Here is a 13,029-nt window from a genome sequence, read left to right on the forward strand (position 1 = left end):
CACCATCCCATCTGGTTTGGGCTTAATGGGACTATCATTTGTTTTTCAACAGGACAATGACCCAACACACATACAGGCTGTGTAAGGGCTATTTGACCAAGAAGGAGTTACAGAGTGCTGCATCAGATGACCTGTCCTCCACAATCACCTGACAGCAGCCCAATTGAGATGATTTGGGATGAGTTGGACCACAAAGTGAAAGAAAAGCAGCCAACAAGTGCTCGTCATATGTGGGAACTCCTAAAGACTGTTGGAACAGTATTCCAGGTGAAGCTGGTTGAGAGAATGCCAAGAGTGTGCAAAGCTGTCATCAAGGCAAAGGGTGGCTACTTTGAAGAAGGCTACTTTTAAGACTTTTTTTAGTTACTACATGATTCCATGTGTGTTATTTCATAGTTTTGATGTCTTATTATTCTACAATGTAGAAAATAGTCATAATAAAGAAGAACCACTGAATGATTAGGTGTGTCCAAACTTTTGATTGGTACTGTACTACTGATAGTAATATGTGAAATGTATCTGATGTGCTTTTGGACAGTAACCACCTGGGCAGGACTTTGCCCTGCATCCTTTGACCCATAGATATTTCACCTGGGAGACCTGTCCTGATTATGGTGCTCAAGCCAAGGTGCACTTCATGAGTAACTCATGGTGATAGCACTTTATAGTTAACTACTAAATCAATTGCTACAAATGGCAGCAGATCAAAAAACCAAATACAAGGTTATCATTGTTATGTTTTCTCAAATAGGCCATTTGCACATTACCAATTCAATCTATAATTTCAGACTGTACGTGTTTATCGTTAAAACAGGTCAGGTGGGCTTTTGCCTTCTAGTTTGGGGTAGATAATTAATACATAATAATCCATACTGGTCTCATAGACCAAAACATTTATACGTACCATACGAAACATAACACATCATACTAAATGGAGTGTCTCGGATTTACTTACAGAATAATATAAAATGCTCTGAGACCGCATTGCAGAATTGGAAAATTGTTATAATGGGTAGCTGATACTGTATCTAATGAGTTGATAACAGAGACTTTGGGCTTTATTCAGTCGCTTAAGCGTTACAAATTGTGTGATAGAAATGTAAAGGTCATTTCCCATTGAGGATGTGCAGCGTTTACCGTGAATGTAGTCTCCGAGAATGCAGGAACATTGCCTTTAAATTGCAATCACGCTGTACACTGATAGGGACTGAATAGAGCTCTTTGACACTTTTATTTCTGAGAGTTCTGGCACTGGTGATAACATTGGATAAAGAGTTAAATACTCAGCTGTTTCAAATAATAGCAATAATCTTGAAATCAAATTTAATGAAAAGACAGTTTACAGACTATGGTTTAATGCATAGCTTAGACCACGCATTAACTCAATCTCTGTTTACAATGGTTGCCCGTGGGAATATTAAGAGGGTTTGACTAAACAAAAATATTATTACAAGGTGTAGGGTTGAGAGCAATTCAAAATGTCACATTTATTACTACGGTCACAGTGCTTGTTGGCAATGAAGTACCAAGATTCAACGTCATATCCATCTTCATTTTGGTGGGAGGGGAGAAATACTAGAAATTATACTGCTGTTTAGTTCCTATAAACTACCCAACATAGTACCAGCTCTAACGTCACCATAACACAATGTCCTTATCTGAAAATCAGAGAGCAACAGTGAAGTACTGTATCTACATGTTCATCACAGTATGGTGGGGCATTAGTTTGTTTCACAGAACACAATCATATCTGCCTCATTCACACACGTACACTACATGACCAAAGGTATGTGGACACCTGCTATTTGATCATCTCATTCCAAAATCATGGGCATTAATGTGGAGTAGGTAACCCCTTTGCTGCTATAACGGCCTCCACTTTTCTGGGAAGGCTTTCCAAACTTCCTATAGAGACTGTAAACAAGGTGGCTTTCCACCGAGTACACAGACTTGGAGCTTAGAGCGACAAGACCAAGGGTCCCCGACCGATTATCGCAAAATTTGAACACTACCAACAAAAGGAGCTGATCAAAAGCAGGGGAGGGGAGCTTAAAGGGACCAAATTCGGGCTCAATTACACATTTCCAAGGGAGATAAACGAACGTCGTAAGAGACTGTATACGGTACAAAGGCAACAAAGGGAGAAGGGTACGCGTGCCTTTCTCATTCTGGACAAACTCTTTATAGATGAACAGCTATTCCGAGACAGCTCCATAACACCATGGCTGTACTAAATTCTACTGGGACTTCAGGTTACGAAAAAAAGAAAGTATGGGAACTGTAAAAACATCTGAACACTATGAAGTAGATATGAACACACACGTACTCAATTACATGCTCGCTTACACATACGGACATATACATACACACACACCTGATCTCGCTCTCTTCTCTCTCTCTCTCTTTCTCTCTTTTCTCTTCCCTTCTCTCTCTATTGTCAAGAACTGTTTTATAATTTAATATGTTTATTGTTTGTCTATCTTTTTTATGTATTTGTCTACAAGTTGATATATGTTTACAACAAGCAAGGGAAAGATAGCAGAATTGGAGGATTTGCTGAATAATAACATATTGTATGGAATACATTTGTACTGTAGTGAAGCCGTCTCTAGAGTAATGCAAGGTCTCTTTCATGATCATGTGAAACGTCAATTGCTATGGAAATGCTAGGATGTGTTTTTCAATGACGTTAAAGGTAATTATAATGCAACTATGACGGTGATACGACATGGATTACAATTATCATCATGAAAATTAAGGCTATACGCACTACATGTTACACACATAGACAGTCAACCATGCAAATTGGTAGAGTTATTATTTATTTCGACATCACACATTATAGTCTTACTCTTTATACATTTACATTTACATTTAAGTCATTTAGCAGACGCTCTTATCCAGAGCGACTTACAAATTGGTGAATTCACCTTCTGACATCCAGTGGAACAGCCACTTTACAATAGTAAAGACATATATACAGACATCATACATACTCTCACTAAATCACATACAATATCATACACATCAACCTACTCAGATTTACTACACACATAACATCTTGTCTCAATTTTGTAACATCTGTGGCATTGGCTCACAGGTGAACAGGCAAGGGAATAAAACAAATATAGCTAGAACCTATTTCTTGAATTTCTTGAAGACATTTGAAAGCTCTAATTTTGACCGTCATAATACCTCTGATGGCAGTAACTTTACAAGCACGAATTATGGTCAATTTAGACTGAGAATAGTATCTAGTTATGGTAAGGGGTGAAATAAGTATAGCCAGTTATAATTGTAATGATTTAGCAGATTATTAAAAAAGAAGATCAGTCTTTACATGGCTAAAAGAAAAGGATTATAACATATACTGTTTACAGGAAACTCACTCTACATCCTTAGATGAAGTTACGTGGAAAAAGTAATGGGGTGGTGAAATAATTTTCTGTCATGGACAAAGGAACTCAAAAGGTGTAATATTAATTAACCAATACGTTGATCTGAATGTGTAAATAGTCAGGAATGATTCGCAAGTAACGTAGATCCTTTTGAATATGAAAGTGGATGAAAAAGAGATTTGGCTCATTAATCTATATGGTCCAATTCAGGATGATCCATACTTCTTCGAACATATTTATACCAATTTATTGAACTTACAGGCAACAAGTTATCAAATCATTATGGTAGGAGACTATAACACAGCGTTAAGTATCTCAATGGACTTAAGGAAATCACAAATATTATGAACACATTAGAAATTGTAGATATTTGGAGACTAAAAAACCTTGACTTAGTGTGATATACATGGGTGAGACTTAATTAAGCTAATTTTCTTGACTAATTTCTTGTCTCTTTCTCACTTGCATCAAAGGTTAAAATAGTTTTAATAGGAGACAGAATGCGATTGGATCATCATCTAGTTGGCCTTCACATAACGGGGATATTGGAAATTTTATCAAAGTTTACTGGAGGGCAACTTATTTTTAACTAAGACAAAATAATTTATAACTGCATTTTTCCTGTATAATATAGGTCCAGCAAATCCCCTCATTGTTTGGGATACCTTTTAATATACCTTCAGAGGTCATTCAATTCAATATTCATCAATACTTTAAAAAAGCAGTGTCTGGCTAAAGAGACAAGACTAACAATGGAAATCCATGAACTAATAGTACAGTTAGATATCAATAAAAACAATACTACGGAGATACAAAATAAGTTAGAGGAAAAACAAAAAGAACTTGAGGAACTTATTCAAGAACGATCTAATGTAATCTATTACAAAAATAAAGCAAACTGGATGGAATATGGAGAAAAATGCACAAAATTATTCCTGAATCTCCAATAAAGGAATGGTACCAAAATTTATTTGCAGAAACTTGTTACTGAAGATGGAGTCACCTATGATTCTCCGAATGATATTATAAAAGAGGAAGCTAATTATTTTCCCTCTCATCATCTCCCACTGAATGAAGATTACGGTAAGGAATTCTTTCTAAATAATATACAAAATGGAAAATTAACAAATGTACAGAAAGATCAGTACGAAGGCCAAATTACAGAGGAAGAACTTTTGAGGCTATTAAATCCTATCAGTCTGGAAAAACCCCAGGGCTTGATGGCATACCTGTAGATGTATATCAAGCCTTTTTTGATACACTAAAAGCTCCATTGTTAGATTGTTTTAACTACTCCAATAGAAATGGTAGTCAGTCAGGTACTCAGCAGGAAGGTTTGATTTCTCTATTATTAAAACAACCCAGATGGCAAATATAAAGACCCAGTCTATCTAAAAAACTGGAGGCCCCTTACACTTCAATGTATGATGCAAAAATACTAGCGAAATGCATAGTACTCAGAATTAAAACGGTTTTACCAGATATTGTTCATCCTGATCAGACAGGTTTTTTACTTGGACAAGACATTGGAGATAATATACGACAACTACTAGATATAATAGAACATCATGGAACATCTAAGAAACCAGGCCTGGTATTTATAATGGATTTTGAAAAGACATTTGATAAAGTAAGACTGAATTTTACTTATAAATGCCTGGATTTTTATAATTTCGGTAATTCCTTAATGAAATGGGTAAAAAATAATGTATAGCAACCCCAGGTGTAAAATTGTAAATAACGGCTACTTCTCATAGAGTTTTGAATTGTCAAGAGGAGTTAAACAAGGGTGTCCACTGTCACCATATCTATTTCGTTATGGCCAACAAAATGCTAGCTATTAAAATCAGATCAGAACATTAGAGGATTAGGAATCCAAGGCCTAAAAACAAAGGTGTCCATGTATGCTGATGACTCAAGTTTTATATTAAGTCCATAAACTAGATCCTTGCAATGTCTCATTGAAGATATACAGTGAGGGGAAAAAAATGATCCCCTGCTGATTTTGTACATTTGCCCACTGACAAAGAAATTATCAGTCTATAATTTTAAATTGTAGGTTTATTTGAACAGTGAGAGACAGAATAACAACAACAAAATCCAGAAAAAACGCATGTCAAAAGTGTTATAAATTGATTTGCATTTTAATGACGGAAATAAGTATTTGACCCCTCTGCAAAACATGACTTAGTCCTTGGTGGCAAAACCCTTGTTGGCAATCACAGAGGTCAGACATTTCTTGTAGTTGGCCACCAGGTTTGCACACATCTCACATTTTGTCCCACTCCTCTTTGCAGATCTTCTCCAAGTCATTAAGGTTTCGAGACTGACGTTTGGCAACTCGAACCTTCAGCTCCCTCCACAGATTTTCTATGGGATTGAGGTCTTTTCTATGGGATCATGATAAGTGTACAATATTACATATTGGATCTTAAAAAATACAACTTTTACATTATCCTGCAATTTACCCATAAAATGGGCTGATGGTGAAGTAGACATACTTGGTATTCATATCACAAAAGATATAAATAATCTCTCCACAATGAATTTCAATAGAAAACTTGTAAAACTAGACAAGATCCTGCAACCATGGAGAGGTAAATAACTGTCTATTTACGGAAAATTTGCCTTGATTAACTCCTTAATCATATCTCAGTTTACTCACTTACTTATGGCGCTGTCTACTCCTGATGATTCGCTTTTCAAATCAGATGAGCAAAAAATATTTAGCTTTATCATGATCAGCTTTAAAATGTGCCTGTTTATATAATGAATATGAATTGGGTGGGTTGAGATGATTAAATATAAAAGCACTAAATCTCAATCTAAAAGCTTCACCTATTCAAAAGTTTTACTTGAACCCTAAATGGTTCTCATGTAGATTACTAAGAAAAGCTCATCCACTGTTTGTGCAGATTGCCATGTCTCATTTTCGATTAATTGAAAATGATACATTTTTCTAAGTATCTCTTTTTCAAACAAGCATTGCAGAGCTGGCTACAATTTCAATTTCATCCCCCTGAAAAGATAGAACAAATATTACAACAAATTTTATGGCTGAACTCAAATGTGCTGGTTGATAAAATACCTGTATTTATGGGAAAGATGTTTGAGAAGGATAGTTTGTTCTGAAATTATATTGTTGTTACGACTTCTATGAATGGTGAGTGGAGGAGTCAAGCGCAGAGAGCAGGTAATTCCGTACGCTAATCTTTATTCCAACGACAGCGGAGACATGGACATGCAAAACACAAGGGCGCATGAAACAACCCGTCCAAAATACACAGGACTAAAACTGTCCGGAAAAATAGCGATCATACTAATACACCAACACCAAATAAACAGAGAACAAGCCCGCACAATACCCAGCGGGCCTAGTGCCCTTAAATAGCCTATAAACAAAACTAACCCAAAACAGGTGTACCCAATTAGACCCAATTAACAGAAACAAAAGGAAAGGGAATCGATGGCAGCTAATAGGCCGGCGACGATGACCGCTGAGTGCCGCCCGAACAGGAAGAGGCACCATCTTCGGCGAGATTCGTGACAATTGTAAATTGGAATGACAGAGTTATGTCCTTCATGGAGTTATCAGAATTGTAGGGGAAGGTTTCTCAATCCAAGAGTACAACCAATTGATTATAGCACTACCCCAAAAATGGAGGAGGCAGGTGGCAGTGGTCGGGGGTAGGGAACTGGTCTGTCTGCCCAATATAAAGGATCAAAACTGGCGGAGGAATAAAAATAGCATAAATAGGAAAGTATACCAGTTTAATTTGAGGACCAGGATGTTGACAACTGTGCCATACAGATTTCAAAATAGTTGGGAAGAGATTTTTGATGTACCGATTCCATGGTACAGGGTGTATGAGTTGATATAATAAACAACGCAAGATTCAAGACTTTGTGCTTTTCAGCTGAAAGTACTATATAGAATTCTTGCCACAAACAAAATATTGAATATTTGGGGCATAAAATCATCGAAACTCTGCAGATTTTGTTGTGAGGATACAGAATCAATAGACCATTTATTTTGGTATTGCCCTCAGGTAGCCTGTTTCTGGTTTCAGGTTCAGGAATGGCTGAAAATTCATAGAATTGATCTAAAATTGACCCTAGAAATAGTACTGTTAGGAGATCTGGAGAGACCGGGTCAGTCAATTACTAATATACTAATACTCTAAGTAATAGTATTTATCTTCAACTCGCAATCTGTTCAAATCAAATCAAATTATAAATGATACTTATAAAGCCCTTCTTATATCAGCTGATATCTCAAAGTGCTGTACAGAAACCCAGCCTAAAACCCCAAACAGCAAGCAATGCAGGTGTAGAAGCGCGGGGGCTAGGAAAAACTCCCTAGAAAGGCCAGAACCTAGGAAGAAACCTAGAGAACCAGGCTATGAGGGGTGGCCAGTCCTCTTCTGGCTGTGCTAGGTGGAGATTGTAACAGAACATGGCCAAGATGTTCAAATGTTCATAGGTGACCAGCAGGGTCAAATAACAATAATCACAGAGGTTGTCGAGGGTGCATCAGGTCAGCACCTCAGGAGTAAATGTCAGTTGGCTTTTCATAGCCGATCACTCAGAGTATCTCTACCGCTCCTGCTGTCTCTAGAGAGTTGAAAACAGCAGGTCTGGGACAGTTAGCACATCCGGTGAACAGGTCAGGGTTCCATAGTCGCAGGCAGAACAGATGAAACTGGAGCAGGGGACTGGGGACAGCTAGGAGTCATCGGGCCAGGTAATCCTGAGGCATGGTCCTAGGGCTCAGGTCCTCCGAGAGACAGAACGAAAGAAAGAAATCAAATCAAAGTTTATTTGTCACGTGCGCTGAATACAACAGGTGTAGACCTTACAGTGAAATGCTTACTTACAGGCTCTAACCAATAGTGCAAAAAAGGTATTAGGTGAACAATAGGTGGGTAAAGAAATAAAACAACAGTAAAAAGACAGGCTATATACAGTAGCGAGGCTATAAAGGTAGCGAGGCTACATGCAGACACCGGTTAGTCAGGCTGATTGAAGTAGTATGTACATGTAGATATGGTTAAAGTGACTATGCATATATGATGAACAAAGAGTAGCAGTAGTGTAAAAGAGAGGTTGGCGGGTGGTGGGTGGTGGGGTGGGACACAACGCAGATCGCCCGGTTAGCCAATTTTTTTATTCATTTTTTTATTTCACCTTCATTTAACCAGGCAGGCTAGTTGAGAACAAGTTCTCATTTACAACTGCGACCTGGCCAAGATAAAGCATAGCAGTGTGAACAGACAACAACACAGAGTTACACATAGAGTAAACAACAAACAAGTCAATAACACAGTAGTAAAAAAGAAAAAAAAGAGTCTATATACATTGTGTGCAAAAGGCATGAGGAGGTAGGCGAATAATTACAATTTAGCAGCCGTCCAATGTACGGGAGCACTGGTTGGTCGGCCCAATTGAAGTAGTATGTACATGAATGTATAGTTAAAGTGATTATGCATATATGATAAACAGAGAGCAGCAGCAGCGTAAAAAGAGGGGCTGGGGTGTTGGGGGGGCACACAATGCATATAGTCTGGGTAGCCATTTGATTACCTGTTCAAGAGTCTCATGGCTTGGGGGTAAAAACTGTTGAGAAGCCTTTTTGTCCTAGACTTGGCACTCCGGTACCGCTTGCCATGCGATAGTAGAGAGAACAGTCTAGGACTGGGGTGGCTGGGATCTTTGACCATTTTTAGGGCTTTCCTTCTACACCGCCTGGTGTAGAGGTCCTGGCAGCTTAGCACCAGTGATGTATTGGGCCGTACACACTACCCTCCGTAGTGCCTTGCGGTCAGAGGCCGAGCAATTGCCGTACCAGGCAGTGATGCAACCAGTCAGGATGCTCTCGATGTTGCAGCTTTACCATTTACCATCCTGAGACAAGGCTGAGTATAGCCCACAAAAGATCACAAAAGATCTCCGCACGGCAAAACCCAAGGGGGGGCACCAACCCAGACAGGAAGATCACGTCTGTGACTCAACCCACTCAAGTGACGCACCCCTCCTAAGGACGGCATGGAAGAACACCAGTAAGCTAGTGACTCAGCTCTTGTAATAGGGTTCGAGGCAGAGAATCCCAGTGGAGAGAGGGGAACCGGCAAGGCAGAGACAGCAAGGGCGGTCCATTCACCTTCACACTCCTGGGCCAGACTACACTCAGTCATAGGACCTACTGAAGAGATGATTCTTCAATAAAGACTTAAAGGTTGAGACTGAGTCTGTGTCTCTGTTGATTGTATTTGATTGGATAGATTGAAATTGTACTTTAAACATCACAGCATTGTTGAAAGATATGTATTGCTTAGAAACCCAAAGTGGGTGGCCAGCGGAGATAGATGGGATGGGCTGAGGGAAGTTAAGGGTTGGGATGTGGAATTGGAGACAAGTGGGAGTAGAGTTGCCGTGCGAGAGGTAGAATGATGGTCAAAGATAAAAGTTGTTTTTTTAAAGTATAAATTAAACATAATAAATCATATGTTTGAATGACACTGAGGGGAAGTGTTTTTACAACTAATGCAGGTTTACCTGAGGCTGATGCTGTGCAGGAGTTTGTACACATGCATATACACACACTCTTATTCAAATAAACGCAACAAGAACACACACATACATGTAATAGTGCCAGACATGCACACAAACATATACAGTTGGCATTGCTGTTATGATTTTAGTTGTCCTTGATGTCCTTTGTTTTTATTTTATTTTGTGTTTGTTTATTTTTTAAATATATATTTTTTGCCTTGTTGTTTGTTGTTTTCTTCTGTCTTTTTCTTTTTTCTCTTTAGTTCTTACTCTTGGTTGTTGGTGCATTGTGGGGTTCTTGGGGGTGGGGAATGGAATTAATTTTATTTATTTATTTTTATTCTTGGGGGGGACTGTGGGAGGGGTCTCAAATGGTTGAGGGACAGCTATTGGAGAACTGTGGGGGATCTTGGAGGGTTCGAGTTCACGTTTTTTGGCCTAGTGAGAGATCTGTCAACGTGCCCTTGAGCAGGGCATTGACCCTGGATGCTTCTGTGTATCGCTCTGAATGGGAGTCTGTTGGATGACTGGTACGATGTCGTTGTTGAGTAGCATCACTGCATGTATATTGTATGTTTCAGATATTTAATTGAAAAAATATATATATAAAAATACCCGCTGTTTGACAGGTCATGTTTCGGAGGACGCATGACCCGACTTTCGCCTACTGAGCCCATTGGGGAGTTGCAGCGATGAGACGGGATCGAAATTGGGGAGAAAAAGGGGGTAAATATATATATTTTTAAACAGAGCTCTCCCTTTCTTACCAACCCTCTGAGGCTTTCATTTCAGGTCCTGTGGTTGTATCCACCAAGCCAATTGGTTATCTACTGATGGTTTTAATTACAGGGTCATTACTGTTGATATTAGAGCCCTACTGGACTGTTATGGAACATTCCAAACAATAAATTAATTAATTAGAATTATCTATTTTTAAGCGTATTTTTTGAAAAACAAATGCATCACATTATTTCTCTGTGGTAACCTAAGCTCCAATTTCCTGTCTAGAAATATGTTGCAGAGCATCACAAATCCAAACTGGACTCAGGGGTAGACGTAACATAGTAAATGTAAATCCGGGAGTATGATATGTTACATTTTGTATTGGTATGTATTAATTTGTGGATGCCCATCAATAATTTCATATAATATGTTACAAATTGCAATTCGTAGAATATGTTGCGAAGTGAATTCGTACAATATGTTGTGAATTTGCAAAACGTATGATATGTTACTTATTCCAATTTGTTGTGGCTAATGTTAGCTAGGTGGCTAGCTAGGGGTTATGGTTAGGGGTTACATTTAGTGTTAGCTAACATGCTAAGTAGTTGCAACGTAGCTAAAAAAGTAGGTTCTTTGCCTTAAGCAACCTTCTGTCTTATGTAACCATACCAACTCACACAATTCTTCACTCAAACACAAAGCAAAGCAATCTTTAAAAAATGTATAAAATCAGCCACATATGGCAGAACCAAAACAACCAGCAGACTCAAACTATCAGTCACATCAGTCTATTTACTCCCACGTTCAATTAAAATGAGTCAGATTTCCAAAATATTTTTCTAATCATATTTACAGGTCTTCTACCCAACATAAAGCATATACATTCCTTTATAAGTAATCTCATGCCTCAGGTATTTCCTGTGTTGTAATTTCCTATGCTGTGTAAGACATCCATCAGAGCAGATGCTGGAGGATGGTGGCAGGTAGCCTTGTGGGTAGCAGCATTGGGCCAGTAATCAAAAGGTTGCTGGATCAAATCCCTGAGATGGCAAGGTACAAATCTGTTGTTCTTTCCTGAGCAAGATAGTTAACCCACTGATCCCTGGGCGCCAATGACGTGGATGTTGATTAAGGCTGCCTCCCACACCTCTCTGATTCAGAGGGTTTGGGTTAAATGTGGAAGACACATTTCAGTTGTATAATGTGCAGAGAGCACTGAGACAACCAGGTCAGCTGTCCCCTGCACTCTCTGTCCAACACTCTGTGTTTATTTAACTAGGCAAGTCAGTTAAGAACAAATTCTTATTTACAGTTATGGCCTACCCTGGCACTGGGACAATTATGCACTCGAACCAGGGACTGTAGTGACGTCTCTTGCACTAAGTTACAGTGCCTTACACTGCTGCGCCGCTCGGGAGCCATGGAGCATACGTAAAATGAATCATACATTCTTAGAAAATAAGGTGCTATCTAGAACCTAAAACGGTTCTTCGGCTGTCCCATAGGAGAACCATTTTTGGTTCCATGTATAATCCTTTCCACAGAGGGTTCTACATGGAACTCAAAAGAGTTCTACCTGGAACCAAAAATGGTTCCACCTGAAACAAAAAAGGATTATCTTATTCTTCTAAGAGTGTAGACCCTGGGCCATGCTAACAGTTCTAGACATGTCTTCTCTTCTGATGGGATCATTCTGATCCTGCCGTCCACTTAACTTCTGCTTGAATGACAGGGGATGTCCCTGTCCTGTCCTTTACTGCACGGTCAGCAGTATGTCTACGTTGTCTAGGTGGGATGTTCACTTGGCGACACTCTGGGGCAAAGAATCAATTCACCATTCATGAATTGATGTAACAAATGTTTGGTATGATAAAACAATGGGTAACTTTACACATTTAACCTGAGCCTCCAATATCTACAATGAAGGAGACAACAATAAATATGTCAGGAGCAGAACGGCACAGTATTCCAGTGGTGGCTGGTGTCGTTTTAAATCGGAGGAAGGGCTCATTTTAATGTCTGGAATTAAATAAATGGGACTTTATCAAACATATCAAACACATGGTTTCCAAGTCATTGATACGGTTCCATTGATTCCATTCTAGCCATTAATATGAGTCGTCCTCCCTTCACTAGCCTCCTCTGATGTATTCACCTTAAGGCTTTAGTTGTAACACAACTCGTTTGTGACAGATAATGAAGTTAGCCAATAGTACCACCTTGTTGCATAAATATGTAGATAACTCATACATACAGGGTCATAAGAGCTGGAGATGTGATCATTACACGTGGACATCAAGACGATTCACTATTACATTGATATGTAAGGGATAATCAACGAGGGACTATGCGTTCT

The sequence above is a fragment of the Oncorhynchus masou genome, chromosome 15 (assembly GCF_036934945.1).
Source record: "Oncorhynchus masou masou isolate Uvic2021 chromosome 15, UVic_Omas_1.1, whole genome shotgun sequence".
Classification (NCBI taxonomy): Eukaryota; Metazoa; Chordata; class Actinopteri; order Salmoniformes; family Salmonidae; genus Oncorhynchus; species Oncorhynchus masou.